Source organism: Pseudorca crassidens, chromosome 14 (genome assembly GCF_039906515.1).
Source record: "Pseudorca crassidens isolate mPseCra1 chromosome 14, mPseCra1.hap1, whole genome shotgun sequence".
Lineage (NCBI taxonomy): Eukaryota > Metazoa > Chordata > Mammalia > Artiodactyla > Delphinidae > Pseudorca > Pseudorca crassidens.
Window position 1 is genome coordinate 72,378,611 of NC_090309.1, and position 27,699 is coordinate 72,406,309.

At 41.5% G+C, this 27,699-nt stretch overlaps 1 protein-coding gene across 16 annotated transcripts in view; it reads left to right on the forward strand.

Annotated features, from left to right (window-relative positions):
- Window positions 1-8,741: 8,741 nt before the first annotated feature.
- Window positions 8,742-27,699, forward strand: part of DTNB (dystrobrevin beta) — a 255,173-nt gene continuing 236,215 nt past the window's right edge. For 10 of the 16 annotated variants that reach the window (XM_067703528.1, XM_067703523.1, XM_067703520.1 and 7 more), the window contains exon 1: window positions 8,744-8,944. The gene's annotated coding sequence lies outside the window, so the exon portion shown is untranslated. Of the gene's footprint in view, window positions 8,945-14,869; window positions 14,945-27,699 lie in introns of those variants that run through there. The other 6 variants (XM_067703515.1, XM_067703518.1, XM_067703519.1 and 3 more) reach the window with 4 other exon arrangements.

The following is a 27,699-nucleotide window of genomic DNA, read 5'->3' on the forward strand; positions in this document are numbered from 1 at the left end:
TTTAAAATTTATGTTATTGAAGTATAGTTGATTTCCAATGTTCTGTTAAAAAATGGTATCATATTATAATGTCTCTTGCTTTTTTTCTTTTTTTGCTGTACGCGAGCCTCTCACTGTTGTGGCCTCTCCCGTTGCTGAGCACAGGCTCCGGACGCGCAGGCTCAGCGGCCATGGCTCACGGGCCCAGCCGCTCCGCAGCATGTGGAATCTTCCCGGACCGGGGCACGAACCCGTGTCCCCTGCATCGGCAGACGGACTCTCAACCACTGCGCCACCAGGGAAGCCCTCTCTTTGTAGTTTTTTTCACTCAAAGAATACATTGGTTCACTTTACCATGTTATTTATGTATAGTTCTTTCATTTTTGCTGTTTAATATTTCCATTGTGAAGATATACACGATTTATTTATTCATTCTTCTCTTACTGGACATTTGGTTTGTTATTAGTACCTTGCCATTATAAGCAGTGCTTGTACATGCCTTTTTTTTTTTTTTTTTTTTTTTTTTTTTTTGCGGTACGCGGGCCTCTCACTGTTGCAGCCTCTCCCGTTGCGGAGCACAGGCTCCGGACGCGCAGGCTCAGCGGCCATGGCTCACGGGCTCAGCCGCTCCGCGGCATGTGGGATCTTCCCGGACCGGGGCACGAACCCGCGTCCCCCGCATCGGCAGGCAGACTCTCAGCCACTGCGCCACCAGGGAAGCCCCTGTACATGCCTTTTGATGCACATGTTGAGAGTGCCTGTGAGGTGAAATTGTTTGATATAAAGTATGCAAAATTTCACCTTTATAAGGCATTGCCAAAATGGTTGCACCAATTTACATTCCCAGAATTGGTGCATAAGAGTTCCCAACTGATCAACCTCCTGACTGACATTTGAAATTGTCAGACATTAAAACTTTTGTCTTTCTCATAGGTGTGTAACACTGAGTATTAATTTGCATTTTCCTGAATACTAATGAAGTTGAAGATCTTTTCATATGTTAACTTGCCATATATGTTTGCTTTTCTATAAAATGTCTGCTTATATACTTTTGTCCTTTTTTCTACTGGGTTGTTTGTCTCTCACACATAATTTTAAGCAAAATTGGAATCATACTACACATACCATTTTACACTTTTCCAAGACATGAAACATTCTTTTACATTGTGATTTTAATGGCTGTGGCATATTCTTTCTCATGGACATCTCATAATTTAATTAATCAAAGCCCTGTATCTTTTTTTCCCCCAATTTTTGTTTTTAGAATTAACTCTGGTAAGATATCCTAATGCATAAATGTAATTACACATCACTGAATGTTTTCATAACATAAGTTGCAAGAATTTGGATTTCTGGGTCAAAGGATGTCAATATTTTAAAAGATTTTTTTTTTTTCGGTACGCGGGCCTCACTGCTGTGGCCTCTCCGGTTGCGGAGCACAGGCTCCGGACGCACAGGCTCAGCGGCCATGGCTCACGGGGCCGGCCGCTCCGCGGCATGTGGGATCCTCCCAGACCGGGGCACGAACCCGTGTCCCCTGCATCGACAGGCGGACTCTCAACCACTGCGCCACCAGGGAAGCCCTTAAAAGATTTTGATATGTATTTCCAAATCACCTTCCAGAAAGGTAAAATTTACATTTCTTCAAAAAAGTCTTTAACACTGGATATTAAATTTCAAATATTTTGCTAATTTAATTTGTAAATATTAGCAATAAAGGTAATCAATATTATCAATTAATATTAACATTAATATTAATAATTGATATTAAAATATATTTACTATCCCTTGTGTTTTTTTCTTTTCCTGGTATTGATTCTTTTTTCCCCAGTTTATTGTTTGCATTAGACTAAAGTTATATCTAAGTACTATGTTCGAAATTCTTTGGTTTACTTCTTTCTCCCACTTCTTTTGTGGTATGTCATCCACTTGACATACAATTGGGTTCATTTGTTTCTATTTGCATTTAGTTACAGATTTTAATTTTTCCCTGTGCTGCTGCAGGGTATGTGGGATCTTAGTTCCCCAATCAGGGATAGAACCCACGCCCCCTGCACTGGAAGCACGGAGTCTTAACCACTGGAACGCCAGGGAAGTCCCTCCCTATGCTTGTCGATTTAATTTTATTATTTGAATGTATGTAACATTAGCATGCTTCCAAATGCCAAAACTACACAAAAAGATACACTCAGAATTGTTCCTCCCTCCCCTATCCTTTCCAACCCCTTCCCTTACCCAGTTCCTTACAGGCAAGCAATATCATTGTTTTCTGGTTTACTGTTCTTGTGATTGTTTTTACTAAAATAAGCAAATCCATTACATTTTCTTATTTCTTGTCTTTATTACACAAAAGGTAACATACACTACATTCGCTTTTGTACTTTGCTTTTATAACTTAATGATTTACCCTGGCAATTACTTCATATCGGTTCATAAAGATATCCTTCATTGCTTCCCAGTTGATTCTGTGCAATTGTGCTTCCCGATTGATTGTACTCCACCAGTCTTCTGTGTTTGGGCATTTAGGTAGTTTCCAATGTTCTGCAAATACAATTAATGGTACAATGCAGAAGCTTACATATGTAAGGGTACCTATTATTTTTGGAGATATCATCTTTAGAGTAAATTCCCAGAAGTGGGAATGCTAGGTTGAAAGGTAAATGTACAAATGTTTCAGTAGATATTGCCAAATACCTCTTGATAGGGGTTGTACTATTTTTCCTTCCCTCTAGTAATACGTCTCCCTGTAACCTCACCTGCAGAGTGAGGCTGTGTAGGTCTGTCTAGTTGTCCCAACACCATTTTTTAGAAAGTCCTTCTTTGCCGCAGCCATTTGACTACTTACCACATACTGGATTTTCATACGTAGTTGGATTGATTTCTGTACCTTTCACTCGGTTACACTGGTCCGCCTCGTCATGTGTCAGAACCACACTGTTTTCACTCTGCAGTATGTTTTAGTATTTGCTGGGACTAGTCACCTCTCATAACTCTTAATTTTCAGTGTGTTACTAGCTATTCTTGAGTGTTTAGTTTTCCATATGAACTCTGGTATCAATTTGTCTAGCTACATAAAAACTTGTTTATATTTTTTGCAGGAGCATATTAAATTTATAAGTTAACATAAGGGGAACTGTCATCTTGACTATGTTGAGATATTTTAACCAAAACCATGGAATGTCTTGTTCAAGTATACTTTTGTGTCTTTCAAGACTCTTTTATAGCTCTCTTTTTTCAAAGAACCAGATTTATTGAGACAGAATTCACTTTCAATCCATCTATTTAAAGTGTACAGTTCAGTGGGTTTTAGTATGTTCACGGAGTTGTGTAACTGTCACCACAATCAACTTTAGAACATTTTCATCACTTCAGAAAGTAACCCCAGGGACTGCCCTGGCGATCCAGTGGTTAAGACTCCGTGCTTCCAATGCAGGGCATGCGGGTTCGATCCCTGGTCAGGGAACCACATGCTGTGCATCGCGGCCACAATCAATCAATCAATCAATCAATCGATACACTTAAAAAAAAAGTAACCCTATACACAGTATCAGTCCTCTCCCAATCCCTCAACCCCTCCAGCCTCTGGCAACCACTAATCTACTGTCTGTCTCTACGATCTTGCCTATTCTGGACATTTCACATATATAGAATTGTGTAATATGTGGTCTTCTGTGACTGGCTTCTTTCACTGGGCATAATGTTTTCAAGGTTCATCCATGTTATAGCATGTACTCCATTCTTTTTTTTGGCTGAGTAATATGCCACTGTATGAATGGATTTACCATATTTTGTTCATCCATATATCAGTTGATGGATTTGGGGGTTGCTTTCACTTTTTGGCTGTTAGGAGGAGTAAGACCCGATGTACATGTGTGTATAGGTTTTTGTATGGGCATATCTATTCAAGTCTCTTGGGTATATACCTAGAAGTAGAAGTGCTGGGTCATATGATAACTTTATGTTTAACATTTTGAGGAAATGCCAAGCTGTTTTCCAGGGCAATTGCACCGTTAACATTCCTATCAGCAATGCATCAAAGTTCCAGTTTCTCCACATCCTTACCAAAACTTGTTATTGTCTGATTTTGATTACAGCCATCTTAGTGGAGGTGAAGTAGTATCTCATTGTGTCTTTTTCTTCTTTTTTTTTATAGATATGCTTTGTTGCTTATCTATTTTTAAAAATTATTTATTTATTTATGGCTGCATTTGGTCTTCGTTGCCGCACGTTGCGGCGAGCGGGGTGGGGGGGTTACTCTTCGTTGCGGTGCGCGGGCTTCTCATTGCGGTGGCTTCTCTTATTGCGGAGCACGGGTTCTAGGCGCACAGGCTTCAGTAGTTGCAGCACGCAGGCTCAGTAGTTGTGGCTCACAGGCTCTAGAGCGCAGGCTCAGTAGCTGTGGCTCACGGGCTTAGTTGCTCCGCGGCATGTGGGATCTTCCCGGACCGGGGCACGAAACCGTGTTCTCTGCATTGGCAAGCAGACTCCCAACCACTGCGCCACCAGGGAAGCCCATTTCCGATAGCTTTTGGTGCTTGAAAAACAGCATGGATGGATGGATATAAAATCCTTAGCGTGTATTCTCTTTCCTTGAGTTTTTAGAAAATGCTGAAAATGCTGCATCACTATAGCCTTGCTTTGCTCTTAAGAAGTCTGATGCCAAATATTTTGGTTACCAGACTCCATAACAGACTAGCCTAAAAGGAACGGCACAAAGAACCATTTTGATTGTAATTTCACAACATTTGGGGCCAGGAATTTGGGTACGATTTGGCTGGGTGATTCTTCTGTTCTACGTGGCTTCAACTGGAACCACTCTGTGGTATTCAGCTGATGGCTGGACTGATACAGAGAATTCATGATGACTTCTCTCATATCAGCTAGGATCAGGTAGACCCCTCTCCCTCTCCACGTAGTCTCAGAACCTCTCCACAGGGAGTCAGATATTTTACAGAGTGGCTCGGGGCTTCAAGGGCAAGTGTTCCCAAAGACCCAGGTGGACTCTTCAAGACTTCTTATGACCAAGCCTGGAAGTCTCATAACATCACATATTCTATCGGTCAAGCAATTTGCTTAGGCCAGCCTGGATCAAAAGAAGTGATACAGAAAATACAGTCATCTTTAATGTACTGTAGCCTAATTTTCTTACACTTTTAAATAACTTGAACTTTTTATATGGAAGCCTTGAAGATTATCATTGTTATTTTTTGGCTAATAGTTTTAATTTAATTTAATTTAATTTATTTATTTTATTTTTGTTTTGTGGTACGCGGGCCTCTCACTGCTGTGGCCTCTCCCGTTGCGGAGCACAGGCTCCGGACGCGCAGGCTCAGTGGCCACAGCTCACGGGCCCAGCCGCTCCGCGGCATGTGGGATCCTCCCGGACCGGGGCACGAACCCGCGTCCCCTGCATCGGCAGGCGGACTCTCAACCACTGCGCCACCAGGGAAGCCCCTTTATTTTATTTTTAAAAATTTATTTATTTATTTTTGGCTGCTCTGGGTCTTCATTGCTGTGCGCAGGCTTTCTCTAGTTGCGGTGAGTGGGGGCTACTCTTCGTTGCAGTGCAGGGCCTTCTCATTGCGGTGGCTTCTCTTGTTGTGGAGCACGGGCTCTAGGTGCGCGGGCTTCAGTAGTTGCGGCCGTGGGCTCAGTAGTTGTAGCTCGCAGGCTCTTGAGCATAGGCTCAGTAGTTGTGGCACACGGGCTTAGTTGCTCCGCGGCATGTGGGATCTTCCCAGACCAGGGCTGGAACCCGTGTCCCCTGCATTGGCAGGGGGATTCTTAACCACTGTGCCACCAGCGAAGTCCTATTTTTTTATTTTTAAAAATTTTGGCCATACCACATGGCATGTGGGATCTTAGTTCCCTGATCAGGGATTGAACCTGCGCCCCCTGCATTGGAAGCACGGAGTCTTAACCACTGGACTGCCGGGGAAGACCCTATCTAATAGTTTTAAGAGACTATCTCTCAAAATTGATCATTCTGTGGTCATTTCCCCAAGTACATGTGAGTCCTTTCATTTTGTAGGTTTATATTTTCTTCTTTCAAGAAAGTTTCTTAGATTATAGTTTCATCATATGTGGAACTTTGGCTACATATATGTTGGACCTTCTTTGCTTGTATTCAAATGACAGTCCAAAGAGAGAGAGAAACAAGCACAAAGGTATGGAGGCAAGGGAAAGTAGGAACATTTCAGGAGTTTGGATGGGGGATGTGTAGGAAGAGACAAGAGATGGAGTGGACAAGGGCTAGATAGATGGAAGGTCTTGTGTGCCAGCAGTGACACCACAAGCGGCAAATTAAAAAAAAAACAATTCTGACATGTGGTGTGGAATATGGATCAGAAGGAACAAGACTACAGGAGGGAGACAAGATAAAAGGGTATTGCATTAGCCTAGGTAAGAGGAGCTAAGAGGGACAGAGTGTAGACTTATGTTTGAGGAGAATCAATGGGATTGTTGGGTGTGGCGGGGGTGGGCGTGGGTAAAGGATGAAGGATGACTCCCAGGTCCTGGGCAACCAAGGGTCCAACAGTTTTAGACAAGTAGAACTTGAGGGGTCTCTAGGACATCCAGGTGGAGAAGTCTAGTAGGCTTGTGTGTACATGGAACTCAGATGAGTGGTCTGAGCTAGATAATGTACTTGGGAGTTGCCGATATATGTGGCAGATGAAGACAGGGTGGATGCAACGGCTCAGGGAGAATGTACGGGGTGCGATGAAAGCTGAGAACAGAACCTTGTAGACGGAGGAGTGGTCAGAGGGGTTAGGAGAGGAGTCCCGTTGTGAAGGCCAAGGGGGTGTCAAAAAGAGTAGAGAGCTCTGTGTCGTCAAATGCCACCAAGAGCTCTAGTAATAGAGGACTCAGAAACGGCCTGGGGCATTTAGGATGAAGCCAGCGCTTACTGACTGAGAGCAGTGCAGCGATGTGGGGGGACAGAAGCTACACAGCTATGGGTCGGGGAGTGAGAGGGGGCTGAGTTGGCAGAGATGAGTGTAAACTATTTTAAGACTTTTGTCTTAAAAGACAGGGAGGGAATAGTAACTGGAGCATGATCTAGAATGACAGAGGTTTCCTCCTTTTCCTTTAGGACAGGAAAAGCTTGAACATGAATAGATGGTGAAGGAAAAGGACAAGTAGGTAAAAGAAGTTGGTAACTTTGGGAGAGAGAGTGATGACTGCAATATGTTTGAAAGAAGTTTTCTGAGGATGTGTGAGGTGATGAAAAACAGAACCGAGATGGAGAGATGCTAACATGAATATATTTAAAGTGGTTAATTCCCAGAATGGCTAGTCCACATATTGAAATTACTTTGGTTTCAGTCAGTAGAGCAAACAGAACGAACCATATTTACATATTGTTTTACATCATTTACACCTCTTTTCTCCAGAGGGCAGGATCAGTGTTTTACCCTTTCAATGCCTCCCACACAGTTGGTGCTCAATGAGTAGTAAGTGAATAAACAACGTGTCTTTTACGTGTATTCTGAGTATCTTAACATATTCAAAACATAGTTAAGACCCTGCATACAAGTGAAAAAGTCTTCTAAGCATGCAAAATAGTCGCAAAATTCATAAGTGATAGGTGATGCCAGTGTTTTGGAGTAACCTGTTTACTCTCACTTAACAAAGTTGGTTACCAGCATTTCCTTCACCACAGGGGCTTAAAAATAGGAAGATAAGAGGAGGAGGAAGAGGATGTCCTAAAGACAGGCAGGCAGACAGACAGCAGCAGAAGGTGGTACGATCTGCCTTGCCATAAGGTGCCAAAAAGCAGTGAAAAACCAGACTCAAAGCACAGGGGCCTGGGCTCTCTTAGCTTAGAGATTTACATCCTTCACTAACGTATCAAAAGTCCTTAAAGGACACTGCTGTCGTGAGCCTTAAATAAAGTTGAGAAAATGATCCTTTGAGCCGTTAAAAAAAAGCTTTGCTGTTCCTCATTTGGCATCATCTCCTGTTTCACATAGTTTGGAAAGGATTCTAGCAAAACGGATATTAAAACAAACAAGCTGATGCTGAGATGGTAAACCTTGGTCACTCTGTTCCTTTGCCCAAGCTGTTTACCTAGCTTTTGATGCCCTCCCTTTTTTTCTCCTAGGATTTCTCTCTTTTTCTTCCTTGCAGGCTGAATACAAATGCCACCTCTTCCAGGAATCCCTCTGCATTCTCCAAGCGGAAGTAATCTCTTCCTCCTCTGCCCTCCCACAGCATCTCACCGTGGCTTGGCTTTGCACGGATCACCAGACCTGCTTGTTTACACGGCCGCTTTTCCACTAAGTTACGCGCTCCTGGAGACCAGGGACCTTGACGGTGTACCCACACAGCACCTGGTACAGTGCTACAGCGCTAGGCACGGAGTCGGTGCTCAGTTAACGGTTGCTGAGCTGAATTAACACGGAAAGATCACTCAGGGCAGGGTCTCGCGCTCGAGGTGCGGATGAATGATTCATGGGGGTGGTTCTTTGCATTCTTTACCTTGTAGTCACGTCGGGCCGAGCATCCAGCCGGCGGGGCACATACCTGTGGAGTTGGAACGCACCTCCGCCGCCCACAGCTGGCTCACGGGAAAAGCCCGCAGGGGGCAAGTTTACTCCGCCCGCCCGGAACCCGGCCGCAGGGGGCGGGCCTCGAGGGGAACTCTGCCCGCTGGCCCGCCCCCTCCTCGGCGCGGCGGAAGCTCCGCCCCCAGCCGCGCGCTCGCGCAGGCGGCGCGTGCCCGGCCCCCGCCCTGCGCCCTCGCGCCCCCGCGCCCTCGCGCCCTCGCACCGGGGGCGGGCTCGCTGCGCGTGCCGGGCGGGGAAGCGGCGCGAGCCGGGTTCCTGAGAACGTTCGCCGCGGGGGCGGCTCCGGGGCCTGAGCGGGCGCCGCCACCGCCTCAGCCTCGGAGGCCGGGCCGGAGGAGGCGGAGGAGGCTGCGGCCGCCGGAGACCTTTTTGACGCCCCCAGCTCCGGCCGGGAAGTGAGTACTGCGGGGGTTTGTGGCGGCCGCCGCAGGCTGCGGGAGAGGAGCGCGGTGCCAGAGCCTCGCGCCCGCGAGAAGCGGGAAGGAGCCCGCGCAGCGCCCTTACCTCGGGAGCCTGCGGGGGTGCAGGGCCGGGAGCGGCGGAGACGGCGCGCGGGGAGCCGGGGCCGCTGCACAGCGCGCGCTGTGAGGGGAGACGGCGCCGCGCGCCCGGACCTGGAGGGGCGAGCGCGGGGGATGGAGCGGAGCTCCGGGCCGCCACTGCCGGGCTCTGAGCCCCGGGCCGCGGAGGGGGCTCCGGGGTCCCGAGCGCGCTTTGGTCGTAGGGCGCCGAGCCGGGGTGCGGGCGTAGGGCTGATGCTGCCCGTGCCCGGCTCGCAGGGAGGAGGCTCTGCCTTAGGTGTTTAAGGGGGCGAAGGAGGCAGGTCCTGGCAGAGGGCAGGTGAGGCAGGCAGGCCCTGGCAGAGGGAAAGGAATTTATTTCACATCACCTCAAAACACTATTTCCCGAGGCACCTATCAGTGAACCTGTGCACCGAGGTCACCCGTTAAAGGAAAGTGTCCTGAGAGGAGGAAGGATGCAGCTAACGAATGCTTGCTGTTAAATTCCTGTGCCAGGCCTTGGGATTAGGGAGACCTTCCAGCAGCCTCAGCAAACGTTTATTGGTTAGGTACCTTGGGGAGAGAGCCGTGGTCAGCACTGGGGCCACAAAATTGTGTAAAACACAACCATCATTTGCTCTTTAAGTGCTGGCAATTCGGTTGTAAAGGTATGCGTATGAAGTACAAAGCAACATTGAATTTTGTCTCATCCACTTTAGGTCTCTTTTCCCCAGTATTGGGAAATTGGAGCCATAAAATTGCTTGCTTTGAGGATTAAAGCAGGAGGGTCAAAGAAGCTTGTGGGAGGTACTTGGGAGAGTTTTGAAGGAACTTCTGCGTAACATTTAAAGAGAGAGAAGGGAAACGGAAATTGGAAAGAGAAAAGAAGTTACCTTTCTTCCCGGGTAGAATGAAGCTCCATGACTATTAACTGCTAAATCCTCAGTGACAAGAACGGTGCCTGACCCACAGCAGGCACTAAATACCTACGTATTATTGCCTGAATGAATGAACCAAGCAAGGTTTTGCTCTATTTTACACAGAGCACTATTGATAAGTCTGGTGTTAGGGATGGCTGAATGGACTTCCCTTGTTCCTCCGGTTCTCTTTTTTTTTTTTTTTTTTTTTCCCGTGTGAGGTAACCCAGGTTCTTAGGTCTGGGCATTTAAAGTGATGGCTAAGGTGATGGAGTTGTCATATCTTGTGGTCATGCTGCCACTTTCACATCTTTATTGCATGTTGGCTGCCAGGAGCTTACTCCTTGGGCCCTTGCTTCAAATCATCCCATTCTGGCCTGTTTCTATCACTTGAGGAAGGAGAGTACTTTTGTCTAGAAAACACTTTTTCATTTTTATCTTGGTTCTTGGATCTTAGATCTGTCATAAGAGGATGTACCTCTGCTCTTCTGTAAGGGCTGGGATTCTGCCTTTTTTCTGCCTTGGTTGGATTTCTGGACTCTCGAGCTCCAGGCTGCTGTTTCAGTTGCCTGGGTTGCAGTGCCTGTTGGGTTACTTTGCCTGCCAAATTAAAACTTGACCTTTTATGAGTTCTGTGAGAATTTTTATCGTACATAAGTGGAATTACTTTTGAAGGGGATTGTGTAGTCAAGGTAGTGTTGGCAAGGCTTTTGAGTGTCCACTATGTGTGAGAGACAAAATTTCTACTTAGTTAGGAAATCAGATTTAAAACCAATAGAATGCCAAGTTACCACTTGTTTTATATCTTTAGTATAAATCTCTCAGGACCTAGGTTTCCTTATATAAAAATAAAATATTAATTCAAATTTGGCATTGTGTAGTAAGCCTTGAAGAACTAAGTTAATTTCTCTTTAGTTTTATGACTGTGTACTTAAGAGTGCAACCAGCAGGTGTCTACTAGTTCTTATTTTGGGATGCCTAGGTCCTGTAATTTTGGATGCCTTGTTCTAGGTTTTCTCAGTGATACTGTATTTTATTTATTTATATATTTAATTTACATTTATTTTGAAATCAGCTTTACTGGTGTCTGCACAGATGTCCTGTGCAGAGCTGGTCTAGTGGAGTTTTGTCTGATAAACCCACTGTAAGTTGAAAGTATGGTAAGTTGAAAATGCATTTAATACACCCAATCTACCGAACATCATAGCTTAGGCTAGCCTACCTTAAACATGCTCAGAACACTTACATTAGCCTACAGTTGGGCAAAACCATCTAACACAATGCCTATTTCATAATAAACTGTTGAATGTCTCGTGTAATTTATTGAATACCGTACTGAAAGTGAAAAACAGAATGGTTGTAAGTATCTGGGTTGTTTACTCTTGCGGCTGACCAGGAGCTGTGGCTCATTGCCGCTGCCCAGCATCACGGGAGAGTATCATACTGCATATTGCTAGCCAGGGAAAGGATCAAAATTCAGATTTGAAGTACAGTTTCTACTGAATGTGTATTGCTTTCGCACCATCTAAAGTCAAACCACTGTAAGTTGGGGACTGTCTATACTTTGTAACCACTATCTCAATCAAGATATAGAAATTTACATCACGGTAGAAACTCCCTCATGCTGGTTTGCAGTAAATACTCTCATCACCTCTCATTTTATTTATTTCTAGTTATACAAGTATCAGGGCTGTGGCATCTAGTGCAGGAAGTATACTGCCCAATTTTAGGGGATGCCATTCACATCGGAGTGCTGTGAATGGCAGCTCCTGGAGTTGTATTGTGCAGTCTGGGGCTGTGTACTGCAGCTCTGCAAATGGCTCGTGAATGCACACTGTCTTATTAAATGCTCAAACATTACAGACAGAATACAAGGCTCCTTGACCCACTCCCTTCTCCACCAAAACGGCAGTTATCAGTTTGTTGTGATCCTTCCAGACCTTTCTCTATGCATTTTCATCTATATATAGATAATACGGGAAGAAGTAGGGTTTCCTCCGATGCCCACATTAATGACATGATACTGTAGACATTGGTCTGCAACTTCTTCCTAACAGAATGTCTGAGATCTTTCCATGATGGAACATAAAGATCTACCTGGTTCTTCTTGACTACTACACAATACCATACATAGTATATATTGTACTGTAGTTTATTTAATCCTCTCCTCATTAATGTCCATTAAAGCTGTTTGCCATTTCACCATTGCTGCAGTGAATGAAAAGTAGAATTGCTGGGTCAAAGGGGTGCATGCTTTAAATTAATTGATGGAGGTTTAACCATGTTGCCACTTGTGGATCTGGTTCATTTATTTTTAAAAGCTGAGTAGTGTTCAGTTGTAGACTTAAATCACTGTTTATGTATCCTCCACTAACTGTGGGGCAGTTAGGTTACTTTGGATACTAATTCATTGCTGGATTTATGTGTTGCCAAAGCATCCTGCCAGTCTGAGGCTTGCCTTTTCCTTTTGTTAACAATGTCTTTAGTTGTATACAAGTTTTACATTTTAATGTTATATTTATGGAAAATTTTACACTAAATTAACAAAATTTGTTTCTGTGTCTGGTTTAAGTAAATTTTCTCTACCCCAGGGTGTGAATTCTATATATCTGTATTTTCTTCTAAAATTAAAAAAGAAGTTTTGCTTTCTGTGTGGAATTTCTATATGGTGTAATGAAGTGATATATATATTTTTTAATTTGGAAAACCAGTTTTTCAGCACTTTCCCTCATTTTTTTTTATTGTGGCAAAATATACACAACATAAAATTTACTATTTTAACCATTTTTAATTGTACAGTTCTTTGGCATTAAGTACATTTACATTGTTGTATAAACATCACTGTCCATTTCCAGAACATTTTATCTTTCTCAACTGAAACTCTGTATCCATTAAACACTGATTCCGCATTCTTTTCTCCCTCCAGCCCCTGGCAACCACCATTCTGCTTTCTGTCTCTGTGAAGTTGACTACTCTCGGCACCTTCTATAAGTGGAATCATACAGTATTTGTCCTTTTGTGTCTGGCTTATTTCATTTAGCATAATGTCTTCAGAGTTCATCTATATTGTAACATGTGTCAGGATTTCCTTTTTTTTTTTTTTTTTTTGACCCCCCCCCTCGAGGCTTGTGGAATCTTAGTTCCCTGACTAGGGATTGAACCCAGGCGCTCGGCATTGAAAACGCCAAGTCCTAACCACTGGACCTCCAGGGAATTCCCAGGATTTCCTTATTTTTTAAGGCTGAATACTATTCTGTTGTATGCATACATTATGTTTGCTTATTCATTCATCCATCAATGGACACTTGGGTTGCTTCTGTCTTTTGGCTATTGTGAATAATGCCGCTATGAACATGGGTGTGCAAATATCTGTTCAAATCCCTGCTTTCAATTCTTTTGTGTATACACCCAGAAGTGGAACTGTCCATGATATTAAAAAAATTATGTGCATAACTGAATATGACCAAAATGGGTGGGTAGTACAGAGAGTTCCTATAAACCCCCTCTTCTTCAGGGGCACTTTCCCGTTATTAACATCTTGCATTAGTGTGATACATTTGTTACAACTGATGAATAAATATTGATACATTATTATTAACTTAAGTTCATGGTTTATATTAGGCTTCTGCTCTTTGTGTTGTACAGTTCTATGGGTTTTGACAAATGCAAAATGTTATCACATGACATTTCATGTAATGTCATTGCAGTATCATGCAGAATAATTTCATTGCTCTAAAATCCCCTGTATTCCACCCATTCATTCCCCCCTCCCTCCTGCTGAGCTGATAACAACTGATCATTTTACTGTGTCTATAGTTTTTGGTTTTTTAAAATAAATTTATTTATTTTATTTTTGGCTGCATTGGGTCTTTGTTGCTGCGCGCGGGCTTTTCTCTAGTTGCGGCAAGCGGGGGCTACACTTGGTTGTGGTGCGCGGGCTTCTCATTGCGGTGGCTTCTCTTGTTGCGGAGCATGGGCTCTAGGCGCGTGGACTTCAGTAGTTGTGGCACATGGGCTCACTAGTTGTGGCTCGCGGGCTCTAGAGCGCTGGCTCAGTAGTTGTGGCGCATGGGCTTAGTTGCTCCGCGGCATGTGGGATCTTCCCGGCCAGGGCTCAAACCCGTGTCCCCTGCATTGGCAGGCAGGTTCTTAACCACTGTGCCACCAGGGAAGCCTTGTGTCTATAGTTTTGCCTTTTCCAGAGTGTCATATGGCTTGGATCATGCAGTATTCTAGGCTTTCAGACTGGTCTCTTTCACTTAGCATTATGCCTTTACATTTCCTCTGTCTTTTCTTGGCTTGATAGCTCATTTCTTTTTATTGCCGAATAATATTTCATCATATGAAAGTGCCACAGTTTGTTTATCCATTCATCTATTGAAGGACATCTTGGTTACTTCTAGTTTTTGGCAGTTATGAGTAAGCTTCTATAAATATTCATGTGCAGGTTTTTGTGTGGACATAAGTTTTCAGCTTTCCTGGGTAAATACCTAGGAGCGTGATTGCTGGATCGTGTGGTAAAGGTATCTTTAGCTTTGTAAGAAACTGCCTGTCCAATTTTGCATTCCCAATAATTTTAAAATTGTATATCCTAGCACCCTAAATGTACTTAAAAAAAAATCTTTGTCAGACTGTTCTGTAAAATTAAACCGCATCTGGTATGAATTTATATTCTAATTGTTGCTTTTGTTGGCTGTCTTTCTTAGCATTATACTTCTTTATATATATATATATATATTTTTTGCGGTACGCGGGCCTCTCACTGTTGTGGCCTCTCCCATTGCGGAGCACAGGCTCCGGACGCACAGGCTCAGCGGCCATGGCTCACGGGCCTAGCCGCTCTGCGGCATGTGAGATCTTCCCAGACCGGAGCACGAACCCGTGACCCCTACATCGGCAGGCGGACTCTCAACCACTGCGCCACCAGGGAAGCCCTCTTTATGTGTTTTGAAGTTTTGATTTACAGACTTATTTGAGGGTGAGTACTTTTGCTTTTGTTTCTCTTATTTCTGTGCTCACCCTTCTCTGTGTGGCGATATTTCAGGTGCTTCCACTGATTGGACTCTAGTCAAGAAATCAGATATGATAATGGTCAGGGTCCTGCTCTTTGAGGTAATTTGGGCTATTTTAGATCTGCTCACAGAGTGTGTGAATGTCTTGGTTCATTTCCTGGTCATGAGGCTGTGTTTTTATCTTCTCACTTTTCAGAGTCCAGAGCACCACATAAACCATAGTTCTAGGCAGAGACTGACAGCAGTACTTTTTCACTTCCTTTCAGCTCTAGCCTCATCCTTGGCTTTAAGCAGTGAATCTGGCTCAGATGTCTCCTGTTTCTCCACCTCTTTCACTCTGTCACTGTTGCCCTGAAGGAAGTATACACCTGCTTCTAGACTCAGAGTCCAGCAAGCCTGTAGCTTCAGTCCTGCTCACAGTTTTGTGTATCTGTTCTGTTTCTGATCCACGTGGAGGGTTGTCTTGTTTTTGAGCCTTTTTAGTAACTTAAAAAATATATTTAAACATATCTATTACTGTGTATTTGGAGCAGAGGGGATGCATTGAAGTGTTTACTTACTGGGCTGCTTTGACTAGAAGACTTAATTGACCAGGCTTCTTTCTAAACTTGATACCACTTATCTTGTTTTCTGTGTTATTGCAATGCCTAGACCCTCCAGTGCAAAAGTTGAATAGCAGTGATGATAATGGGCATTTTAATCTTTTTCCTGAATGGGAATGCTTCCAGTGTTTCACTGTTAGATATGATACTTACTAAAGGTTTCTGGTAGGTGTCTTTTGTCAGTTTAAGGAGGTTTCCTTCTATTCTTGGTTTATATTTTTACTGGGTGTTGAATTTTATTGCTTTTTGGCATTTGTTGAAATTATCATTGATTTCTCTTTAATATGTTAAGAGTAGGACAGACCTTTCTGAGTTGCAGATAACTGAGAGAAACAGATACATTGTATTTGATTTACTTGTTAATACATTTTTAACAACCAAAAAATGAACTTTTAAAGAAAACACATTTTGATCTTGAATTTTTGTATATTAACAATATTACGTATAAGCTATATATTATAATATTATATATATATGCTATACATTATGGCATTTCAGCAATAATTAGGTTTGGACCAAATATTGCTGTAACTAAGCCTCACTATAATCCAATAGTGTACAGTAAAAAAAATTTTTTTTGGGCGGGAGTAACTTTAGGGACTCTATAAGGACTTTTTCAGTCCCTAACCATTCAGGCTTCTTCCTGGCTTCTTTTTCTAGACTCTTTACTCTCTCCTTTTAATTTTTATCTCTGCTTGCTCTGTCTCCTCTTGCCAGAGAGAGACTTTCTTCTGCAAGTAATAACAACTGTTATTTAGTGTGAGGCTACTGTATTCAAGAGATTTTCATAGATAATGGCTACACTGTAATCTTTACCACTGTGGAAGCTAGGTATGGTATCTCCAGTGTTTGGGTGAGGAAATTGAGCTCAGAGAAGTTAAAACTTGTTTAGGGCCACACAGCTAATCAGTGACAGGAGTGATATTTGAACCAGGTCCAACTTCAAAGCCCATATTCTTTCTATATGCTCTCTCTAAACAAGACTTTTATGTACCAAGTTCAACTTGGGTTTTGTTTTTTTGGCTTACCCACATGATTCCTGCGTGTGGTGATATGACCACTTTGTGTCTCCAATATGATTTGTGTGAAAATTTTCCTTTAGTCAGGTACTTCATTGCTTTTTACTGGTGTGACGTTTTACATGTCCTTGAGCAGTTTCTTAAAATGACTAAACCTTTTTTAACTGCACAAACAAAAATAGAATAAATAGTGTCATGGTTAAGCATGTGGGCTCCGGAGTAAACTATGTTGCTTGGACCTTGAGTTTATTTTCCTTTAACTTTTTAAATATTGTGAAATATTGGCCCTCAAAAAGGTATAGAGAATAAAAATTGTGAATACCTGTGTACACACCACTTAACTTAAGACACTAGGCTCCTTTTAAAGTTGAACCCCTACTGCTTCCCAGTTGTATTCTCCTCCCCTTCTGAGGGAACCACTATTCTGCATTTGATACTTTTCATTCTTGTACATATTTTCATACTTCTATTACATATGTAAGTAGCCCTAAAATGTATATTGTTTTGCATTAAAAAAAACCCCTTTATATTAACAGTATTAATTATATCTTTTTATAACTTTATTTTTTTTTCTCTCAGTATTGTGAGACTTATCCATATGGATATATGTAGCTCTAGTGCATTTATTTTCTTCACTGAATAGGATTCTGTTATTGGGTATATCACAGTTTTATGTTTTTCTGTGGATTGGCAATTAATGTGTTCTGATTTTATTTGTTACTACAAATAATGCCGCTATTCTTGTCACGTCTCTTTGTGTACACATGCATGTTTTTTAGAGTGTGTACTAGGAGTAAACTACTGGTATGTGTGCCATGCACATCTTCAACTTCCGTGTGTATTGCTAAATTCCACTCTGAAGTAGTTTTCCAATTAACATTCACACCAGCGATGTGTGTTCCTTCCCTGCCTTGTCACCCGTTGGTGTTTTAGGCTTTATAATTTTTACAAATCTGCTGGATGTACCATGCAATCTTATTATATTAATCTTACATGTTTTTCTGATTACTAATGAGTTTGAACATTGCTCCATGTTTTTATTGGCTCTTAAGTTTTCCTCTTCTGTGATTTGCTGGTTTTCATCATTTACCTGTTCTGTTGTGTTGTCTTTTTCAGATTGATTTATAATTTTAAAATACATTTTGGATGCTAATATTTCACATAGATGGCTTCAAAGTTCTTCTTCCAGTTTGTGGCTTCTCTTTTAAAACTTAAAAAAAAAAATAGGATCTTTTGGTGCACTTAAGTTTTGGATTTGTGGTTTTAATTTATTGTTTATGAAATTTTACCTACAGACCACAGGCAGAAAAATTATCCTAGTGTCTTCACATATAGAAAGGTGGTATAATGGACCAGGGGTTAGGGGTTTTGGGTTTCTATTTCCATGCCTTTATTGTGAAGTACAACCATAGCCTGAGACTAGACATTTTATTTATTTGGATGTGCAAAATATGAGACCTGGGTATTTCCAAGCCCTTCCATTCTGATTCTCCATTGCTTTGCCTATGGTTTTTGTAGCTCATAATTAATCATTACTACCAACATGTTAACTGAAATTAAAGATATGAGAACTTAGAAATGAAATTTTGTTAACATCCAGGATTTTGGTATGAAGGCTGCATGCTGCGTATGTGATCAAAAAGAAATACAAATAATTTGATTTAGGTTGGAATACATTTAATTGGTCTTATTTTTTTCACTAATTCCAAAGTCATTTGAAAAAGTAATTCTTATATATCTTTTTAAAACACCGTTTAGGGTTTTTTTTTTTTAACTATAACTATAGAAATAACTAACAAGGATACTTTTTTCCTGAAATATGACTATGAAAACTAAAGCTTTGTGTCATTTCAAGAATGTACTCTTTTCTTTATTGTTCATGTTTTTATAAATTTATTTATTTTACTTATTTATTATTTTTGGCTGCATTGGATCTTCATTGCTGTGCATGCGTGGGATTTCCCCAGTTGCGGCGAGCGGGGGCTACTCTTCGTTGCGGTGCGCGGGCTTCTCATTGCGGTGGCTTCTCTTGTTGCGGAGCATGGGCTCTAGGCAAGTGGGCTTCAGTAGTTGTGACACATGGGTTCAGTAGTTATGGCTCATGGGCTCTAGAGCACAGGCTCAGTAATTGTGGCGCATGGGCTTATTTGCTCTGCGGCATGTGGGATCTTCCTGGACCAGGGTTCGAACCCATGTCCCCTGCATTGGCAGGCAGATTCTTAACCACAGAGCCACCAGGGAAGCCCAGTTCATATGGTTTTAATATTTGCTTATTAGGTAAGTAGTTTAGTATCTTTGCTTAGAACTAAAATTTCGTCTTTATGAACTAAGCAGCCCATGGCAGGTTTTAGGAAAAACTATGAGGTTTGTCTTTAGCAGACTAGAGGTGTCTGTTTCTCCTTTTTGTGCCTTACTTTCCCCCAGTTTTCTTCCTTCCTTCCTTCCTTTTTTCTTTTGGCTGCGGCATGTGACTTGCAGGATCTCAGTTCCCTGATCAGCGATTGAACCTGAGCCATGGCAGTGAAAGTGCTGAGTCCTAACCACTAGACCACCAGGGAACTCCCCTGCCCCAATTTTCTTATATTCTATTTTCTGATTCCTTGGGCACACGGCGTTTCTAGCTCTTTTACCGCCTTTCAATTTTGTTAAAACCCTTTCTCTATTCCAGACTTTTTTTTTTTTTTTTTGGCTGCGTTGGGTCTTTGTTGCTGTGCACGGGCTTTCTCTAGTTGCGGCGAGTGGGGACTACTCTTCGTTGCAGTGTGCGGGCTTCTCATTGCGGTGGCTTCTCTTGTTGCGGAGCACGGGCTCTAGGCGCGTGGGCTTCAGTAGTTGTGGCACACGGTCTCAGTATTTGTGGCTCGTGGGCTCTAGAGCACAGGCTCAGCAGTTGTGGCGCACGGCGGTAGTTGCTCTGCGGCATGTGGGATCCTCCCGGACCAGGGCTCGAACCCGTGTCCCCTGCATTGGCAGGCAGATTCTTAACCACTGCACCACCAGGGAAGTCCCTCTATTCCAGATTTAAAATGTTGTAAATGATTGATAAAAAAGTATTTTCTCTTCTTCCAGCTCTATATTTTTATACTTTTAAGTAAATCAGAAAAACTGTAAATTAAGGAAAAAGAGTCTTGCCAATAGAATTCTAGTCTAGGCATCATTCAAGAGGGTAGTTACATAATAATATCAATAATAATAATAATAGCAGCTAACATTTATTAGGCTCTTGTTTTGTGCCAGGCATTGTGCTAAATGCTTTACATAATTTATTTAACAGTTACCACAGGGGATTCCTGGTTAGGACTATGCGCTTCCACTGCAGGGGGCCTGGGTTTGATCCCTGGTTGGGGAACTAAGATCCCGCTAGCTGCCAGTCAAAATCAAAAACACCAGTTACCACAGCCCTGGGAGGTTGTATTTGCTATTCAGAACTCTGTAGTGATGGAGTGCAGTCACTGAATATTTTTTATTGGAACGTAGAGAACTTTTTCAGATTTGTAAAATCAAACAAACCAAAAAACCCAATCTCTAGGGCTTTACCAATGTTTACTTTCCCTGGCTTTTTTTTTTTTTTTTTTAATCTGAAAGAGAAGAGAAAAGAAAAGAAGTATTAGGGGAAGGATAGTTGAGAATTTTCCTGAAATAAGCAAGGAAGTTAGTTCTCTTATAGGGGAGTTTGATTAGTTCCAGTTAAGAACGTGTTAGTGACAAGCACAGTGATCTCTGACTTCTGAATTTAAGGAGCATCCAGAGAAAAACTGACAGGAGTTTTGCTGGCAGAAAATGAACTTACACAAGAAGTTTTGACACCTAGGTGCTTTGAAGTAACTAAGAGCTGGAAGTTAAGACATTAACAAAAAGATTCAGGGGAAGTGAGGGTTACTTAACACTTAGGTGTAGTATAGAGACTTTCTGGAAACATTTCTAGAGCCTGCTTTCTTTCCTTTAGTCTTTACTGTGGGATTTACTTAACTTCTGCCTGCAGACTTAGTCTAGCTCTGGAACACATTGCTTCCCTGACAGGGCTAATGAGGGTCCAGACGTTTTGCTGCACTAGCCTCCTGACCCTGTTTAACTGTGACCTAAGGTCTGCGCAGCACCAGGGCTTGGGGACCTGTATTCTTTCCTGAGTCCTGGAGTCGTCGTGTTTGCCCTGGAGGGGGTGATGTGGCACAGTGGAAAGAGAATAGGCTTTATTGTCAGATTGGTTGCCTACTCCACGAATTACTAGCTTTGGAATGTTAGGCCAAGTTAACTAACCACTTAGGCTCTAAATTTCCTCATCTGATTCTGCCATTCACATTCCTTATTTGCTCCTCAAGCCTAGCTCAGTCTCATCTTTTCATTCTAGTTTTTTTTAAGAGTAATGGTTTCCAAAGTGGGAGGCGTGCAAAATGATCTTCTAGGCAGGGAATAACAAGAAAAAAAAAAGGGCAATTAACTTTACTAATATTTAAATCATAGTTTGACACTTTACTCCGTCTGTATGTCTGATGATATACATCAGGTACGGAAAGTGAGGTAACCTGAAGGGAGGATCATGGGCACGCCACAACCTGGAGGGGCCGACAGTGTGAGCCTCCTTATTTGTTTGCTTACATTCTATTTGGACATACTACAGTTAACCTCTACCTGGTTTAGGGATCTTTCAGATTATATTATCTGATTTGCATGAAATGAAGCTTGCTGAATGAATAGACAAAGGGTTTAAAAAGATTCCTGCAAAGAACCTGCGGATTGAAGTTTCAGATTCAACTGAAGACTGAAGTGCTAATGCAAGGACACATGAACAGCAGGAAACAAACGGAGCTGGTACTTCTATTTATATTAGGAGCTTGTTTTCAGTCACATGCAAAGTACAAAACAATAATGGTCTAAGCAGATTGAAAAGGAATCACTAAAAAAAACCCCAAAAAAACCCTTAACATTGTTAAAAATACTATTTGATGTATGGGTTTATATATACCATTGAGTATATTGGGCCTTAAGGTATTTGCTTAATGATATTATGAGGCTAATATGGTCAGTTGAGATATTTTAAACTGAAGCATTCCGAATATGAAGACAAACTTACTGAGCTTTTTTCGGTGATGATTATAGTTGTGTGCTAATTAATATCTTTTATTTTTTTTGCCTGTGTCGGGTCTTGGTTGCAGCATGCGGGCTCTTCGTTGTGGCGTGCGGATTTCTTTCTAGTTGTGGCTCAAGGGTTTCTCTCTAGTTGTGGCACGCGGGCTCCAGAGCGTGTGGGCTCTGTAGTTTGAGGCACTTGGGCACTAGGTGAGGCGCGTGGGCTTAGTTTCCCCAAGGCATGTGGGATCTTAGTTCCCCGACCAGGGATCAAACCCATGCCCCCTGCATTGGAAGGCGGATTCTTTACCACTGGACTACCAGAGAGGTCCCTGATTAATGTCTTAAAATTTTATTAACTTAATGATATATTTTTGGAAATTTCTTTGGAGATTTCTTACTTCAGGAGTAAAAGACAAAAAGCCATAAACTTTTCTTCTTCCCGTTTTAGTAAAACTGGCTGAAATAATACATAGACAAAAATAACAATTTTAGTTTGGTGACAAACTAAAAATCCATCCTTTGTTAGCAATACTGTTGGCATACTCGTAGAAGACATTGCTGAGGTTTTGAAATAATAAATATTATACCAAGTTATGGAGTTTGTGAGCGTTTCTGTATATTTCGATAAAAGTTCAGAGGTTATGGTTTTTGGTGTAGTCCATTTTAATAATAAAATGTATGGAGACCTGCCTCTTTAACCCTCCAGACCACTAAAGGAAAGGTTTACCAGAGAATATACTCTAATGACTTAAAATTTTATTATGAAATAGGGCATATAAAGCATAAAGAATAGTAGTACAGTGTACCCAGAACCCAGCCTAATAAATAAATCATAGCTAATAGAGTTGGTATTCCTCTGCAGTCACATTATTCTACTTCCACCTCCAGAGGACTTTGCTTTTCTGAATTTGGTGATGCATGTTTTATGTGCACTTGTAAAGAATTTGTATTTTGTCATTATTGGGTGGGTTGTTCCACAAATGTCAATTAGATCTAGTTGGCTGATGGTGAAGTTGAGTCCTTCCATATTCATCTCGACTTGCTACGTGTATTGATCATAGAAGAGTGTTGAAGTCTCCAAGTATAAGTGGATTTGTCTCTTTCTCCTTTCAGTTCTATCAATTTTTGCTTATTTTAAAGCACTGTGGTTAGGTACAGAGACATTTAAGATTATGTCTTATTAAAGAATTCTGTATGTTACAGGCCCAACAATACAATTTTATTGTTTTATCTATATTGTATTGTATTGTTTTATCTATATTGTATTAAAAAGCAATTGTTTTTTAAGTCAGTTAAGAGAATAAAGGAGAAGAAATATGTAATTGTACTGTCTTTAAAAAAATGAACTTTACTTTTTTAGAACAGTTTTAGATTTACTGAAAAATTGAACAATAATAGTTTCTATATGTATCCTACACCCTGTTCCCTCTGTTATTAGCATCTTACATTAGTATGGTTCATTTCTTGCAGTTAATGAACCAGTGATGATACATCATTATTAACTAAAATCCATACTTTCTTCAGATTTCCTTAGCGTTTACCTAATGGCCTTTTTCTGTTCCAGAATCCCATCTAGGATACCACATTACATTTAGTTGTCCTCTCCTTAGACTTCTCTTGGGTTTGTCGGTTTCTTGGCTTTTTCTGGTCAAGTTTTTGATGAAACTTGACACTTCTGAGGAGTATTGGTCAGGTATTTTGTAAATTTCCCTCAATTGAGATTTGCCTGATGTTTTCCTCATGATTAGATGGGGTTTATGGGTTTTGGAGAGGAAGACCACAGAGGTAAAATGCCATTTTCATCACATCGTGTCAAGGGTCCATACTGTCAGCATAATTTATCACTGTTGGTGTTGTACTTGATCACCTAGCTGAGGTAGTGTTTATCAGGTTTCTCCACTGTCAAGTTATTTCCCCCTCCCCCTTCACCTCTTTGGAAGGAAGCCACTGTGTGCAGCTCACACTTAAGGAGGGAGGAGTTATGTTCCACCTTCTTCAGGGCAGAGTCTCCATGTCAATTATTTGGAATTTTTCTGTACAGGATATTTGTTGATTCTTCATTCTCATGTATCAGTATCAACTTAAGGATATTTAATACTACTTTATTTTGTTGCTGAAATTTTTCCCACTTTGGCCATTGGGAGCTCTTTCAGTTAGCCTCTGTGTCCCTTTGATATACCCCTATCATATGGTTTTGTTCCTCCCAGGACTTCTTTACTTTCTATACTACAAGGTGCTCCAGGCTCATTGTGTATATTTCTTGCGTCAGGCATTTCTCGGAGGAGCCCTAGTTCCTTTTATTGAAGAATGGTGGTATAAACAAAAATGTGGCCACTAAATGTGCTGAGTGCTTTGGGATACTTTTGTTTCTAGGCCCTCTCAGTTGACAGAGCAAGGACATGTATATGTGTATACTAATGCATATACACATACCTACAAATGCTTTTATATGTAACTATCCATATATCTATATTGAGTAAACCATGAAGGTATACTGATGTCTCCAATTGTAATCCATTCCATTACCACCTGGATCATTATAGCTTCTCACCTTGCTTATCTGTAACCTCACACTTCACCATCTGCCATCTGTTTACTTAATTGTTCAGTTATGCATACATGCATAGCAGTATTAGAATTCTTAACCCATAGCCTGTGGGAAACCAGAGTACAGTACTTATATATATTTTATTTTGCCTTTAGTTTTAACAGACTCTGTTCACTTCTAGAGTTACTTAGGTTACTATACTTTCCCCCCACCGTTCAGTGAGGCTGTTTCATACATTTGTAATACAGTTAGATTGTTTTGTTATATTCTCCATTTCATTCTGGGGTTCTTTGACCCCCTAAAGGATTACTATGGTGTTTTTTTTTGTTTTTTTTTTTTTTTTTTTTTTTTGCGGTACGCGGGCCTCTCACTGTTGTGGCCTCTCCCGTTGCGGAGCAACAGGCTCCTGACGCGCAGACTCAGCGGCCATGGCTCACGGGCCCAGCCGCTCCGCGGCATGTGGGATCTTCCCGGACCGGGGCACGAACCTGTGTCCCCTGCATCGGCAGGCGGACTCTCAACCACTGCGCCACCAGGGAAGCCCCCCCAAAGGATTAAAAAAAATTTTTTTTACATACATTAAGGTCCACTCTGTGTTGTAATTTTCTTTGGTTTTCACAAATGTGTGGTGTCAGTGTCCACCATTACAGTATCATACGGAAGTTTTATCACCCTCGAACTTCCCCTGTGCTTCACCTATTCATTCCTCTTCCCTTCTTCCCAAATCTCTGGCAACCACTGATTATTTTACCAGCTGTATTGCTTTGTTTTTTTCTAGAAGGTCATAAAATTGGAATCATATAGTATGTAGCCTTTTCAGACTGGCTTTTTTCACTTAGCAATACGCATTTAAGCTTCAGGTTTTTTCATGGCTTGATAGCTTATTTATTACTGCTGAATAATATTCCATTTATGAAAGTAGTAGTTTCTTTATCTGTTCACCTATTGAAGGGCACCTTGGTTGCTTTCAGTATTTGGCAGTTGTGAATAAAGCTGGTATAAACATTTGGGTGCAAGTTTTGTGTGAATATCCATTTTCCACTTAGTTGGTTAAATACCTAGTGCAATTACTGAATTGTATGGTAAGACTATGATTAGTTTTGTAAGAGACTGCAAAACCGTTTTCCAGCCAGGCTGTCTGTGCATTCCCACTAGCAATGGATGAGAGTTCCTGTTGCTCTACATTCTTGTCATCATTTGCTATTGACAGTTTTTTGGATTTTAGCCGTTCTAATAGGTGTATAGTGGTATCTCGTTGTTTTACTTTGTAATTTCCTAATGACAAATGCAGTTGAACCTCTTTTCATATGCTTACCATCCGTATAATTTCTTCGGTAAGGTATCTGTTCAGATCTTTTGATCATTAAATTTATTTATTTATTTTTTGGCTGCGTTGGGTCTTCGTTGCTGCGCACGGGCTTTCTCTAGTTGCGGCTAGCGGGGGCTGCTCTTCGTTGCGGTGCACGGGCTTCTCACTGTGGTGGCTTCTCTTGTTGCGGAGCACGGGCTCTAGGTGCGCGGGCTTCAGTAGTTGTGGCACTCGGGCTGAGTAGTTGTGGCTTGAGGGCTCTAGAGCACTGGCTTAGTTGCTCCGCGGCATGTGGGATCTATGTCCCCTGCATTGGCAGGCGGATTCTTAACCACTGCACCACCAGGGAAGCCCTGATCATTTTAAAATTGGGCTGTTTTCTTATTGTTGAGTTTTAAGAGTTCTTTTCATAATTTGAATACAAGTTCTTCATCAGATATGTGTTTTGAAAATATTTCTTTCACTCTGGGGCTTGTCTTTTCATTCTGTTCATAGTATCTTTTGCAGAGCAGTTAATTTTGATAAGATGCAGCTTATCAATTTTTCCTTTCATGAATCGTGCATTTTTTCAGTTTGACCTTGGGCTTGGGTCATTAAATAATCTTTTCTAGGAACCTAACAGTTTCAGCTCCTTTCAGATGGAAGAAACTTTGCTTACATTCTCATAGCTAGGACTCTTGTCTTCTTTCATTTTGTAGACTAAAGCTGTACTCTGGTTCTTCTTCGTTTTTTTAATTTTACTTTAAAGATGTTAACTGTTGCATTGTTCGCAGAAGTAGATAGTTGGAAATAATTGTCAACAGTCAAGGCTTGGATGAATGATCGTGATAAAATTCCATTCTGTCATTCAAAATTGTGGTTTTGAAGAGTATTCAGTGACATGGAAAGGTGTTCAAATATATTGTTAGAGTTTTCCCCCACCTTTTTTGAGCTATAATGACAAATAAAATTGTATATGTTTAAAGTGTACAACATAATTTGATAAATGTATACATTGTGCAGTGATTACTGCAGTTAAGTTAATTAGCTCATTCTTTTTTGTGTGTGGCGGTGGTGGTTTAAGATCTACTCTCTTAGCAAATTTCAGATATACAGTAGAGTATTATCAACTACAGTCACCATGCTGTGCATTTGATCCCCAGGATTTATTCATCTTGTAACTGAAAGTTTGTGTGCTTTGTATTTCCCCGTTTCTCCCACCCCCCAGCCCCTGGCAGCTACCAATCTACTCTGCTTCTATGATGAGTTTGACTTTTTTTGGTATTATTAGATTCCACATATGAGTGAGATTACATAGTATTTGTCTTTTCTCTGTCTGGCTTATTTCACTTTGTGTTCTGATTATTTTTAATTGGGTGGAATGAAGCCCCTAAGTAGGGTGATCAGGATCCTGTGAAGATCAAACACGTTTGAATAAATGTACCTAGTAGATCTCACAGGATGAACCACAGGAAGAAGGGGTTGCAGAGTCCTGAGATCACGGCGTCAGAGATCACGGCGTCAGAGAATTTTATTTGTACATTCATGTGGACAAAGATTTTTGGCAGTTGAAATGGGAAAAAAGGGTGGATGTGAGAGTGATTATGAGGAAGGAAATGGCAGTGTTTGAAATCAGAGTTAGTATGTGAAGTGAATGATAAGGAGGTGTTGGTTACTTCTAGATTATGAGGCTCAGAAAAGGCAAAGTGCCAGGAGTCCAAGTGGAAGGAAGAAGAGACATGTGTTTACGTTCATGTAACTGTTGATCTTTAAAGTTATATCAGGAAGACAAGGATGTAATCAGGTGTGGTAGTAGGGTCAGATCTTTGTTGAGTGTGGACTGTTAAAATCATAATTACAAAGATGGAGGTATGAGGATCCATGGAGCACTGGAATGGAGTCATGCTAAGGCCTGGGGAAGTCATTTATAGTAATCTTAATTTATGTGTACCCCATACATTTGGATTTTATGAAATCTGAACTATAAGCTTGGTTGAAGTGAAAAGACTTAATATTTTAGTTTGAGTTCTATCAGAAGCTGACTCTTAGACAAGGATTTGCGTGCAAGTATTTTGTTTTGGAGGTTATCCCTGCAAACATCAGCAGGGGACCGGGAGGTGAGATGGGGAAGGGAAGTTAGCAGATAAGGGTTTTGTTATCAAGCAGGTTACCACTGTGGGTGACTGAAGCTTAT